Consider the following 1,498-nt stretch of genomic DNA (forward strand, 5'->3'; position numbering starts at 1 on the left):
AAATGACTGTATACTGCATACCAATGTGTAGCACAGAGTATAGTGTGCCTTTTGAAAGAAATGCAGACAGAGTGAAGCAGCTGATGACTGAGTATGTTCAGGTATGTTCAGTTTCAAGATGCCTCTTGTGAAAAATGGTTGTGAGAACCTGAACCTGAACACAGGGCTGATGGAAATTTAGAAGTACAGTAATCAATCCTTTGTTTTGCTTTTTACACTAAGCCAGGTGAGGAACACTGCAGTTGACATTTTACTGTAGTTTTGTTCTTTTTTGTAGCTAATTATTGTTGCATGGATTCAAAGAAACCTATGGTGTGATTTGATTGTATTGCATCAATACATTTCAGATTTTGTTCAATGATTCCACTGTGTCTGTAGTATTCTCTCTACTAGTCCTTTTACAGTGATGTATTTATGTGTAGTACCATAATGAAACATGTATCACATATTTTGTACTACAATATTTAATGATTGTACGAACAACTACACAGTGAAACTATCGGTATCTTCTGTGTTACTATGTTACTATGGTATTTCATGATAAATGAGTTATTTGAACCAACAAGTCTGCAAGTGCAAGGTTTCTTTAAAGATATGAAAGGCTGTCCAATGTTCAAAACATTGTATTGTGCAGTGTTACAAGTGATGACCGTTTTGAGTTTTGTGTCTAGTTTTGAAAAATGACATCAAGGTTCTGAAATTAGTGACAAAGTGATTGTAAAAAACTGTATATTCATCCTATTTAATGTGCTCTTTTAAAATGTACTTTTCTTTTTTATGTTGCCATTTCTGTTCTACCAATGTTTCAGTTGTTAGCCAAAGATTGACAGAGTACATCTCATACACACAGGCCAGACAGCAAGGATTTCTTTTTGAAATTCAATTACAAATGCTGCATGAATTCATCAATACGATTAGAGCTCCTGAAAACTCACTCTACAGCATCTCATTAGCAGTGAAAAGAAACCAAGAAAGTTGGGACAGTCGACTGTTTACCACTATGTAACATCACCTTTTCTTTTAATAACACTTATTAAGCACTTGGGCACTGAAGACACCACTTGGTTAAGTTTAGCAAGTGGGATTTCCCCCCATTCATCCATTATGCATTTCCTCAGCTGCGCAACTGCACAGGGCCTTCGTTGTCTTAATTTGCACTTCATAGTGCGCCACACATTCTCAATTCGGAGACAGGTCAGGACTGCAGGCAGGCCATGCTAGCACCCGCACTCTCTGCCTACGCAACCATGCGCTTGTAATCTGGGCAGAATGTGGTTTGGCGTTATCCTGCTGAAAAATGCAGGGACGTCCCTGGAAAAGATGATGTCTCGATGGCAGCATATGTTGCTCCAAAATGTGTACATCTCTTTCTGCAAAAATGGTGCCCTCACAGATGTGCGAGTTACATGACAGACAGACACTCATACACACTGTCACACCCACACACACACACACACTTTCACAGAGACAGACACACGCACACACACACACACTTTCA

The sequence above is a fragment of the Amia ocellicauda genome, unplaced genomic scaffold (genome assembly GCF_036373705.1).
Source record: "Amia ocellicauda isolate fAmiCal2 unplaced genomic scaffold, fAmiCal2.hap1 HAP1_SCAFFOLD_74, whole genome shotgun sequence".
Classification (NCBI taxonomy): Eukaryota; Metazoa; Chordata; class Actinopteri; order Amiiformes; family Amiidae; genus Amia; species Amia ocellicauda.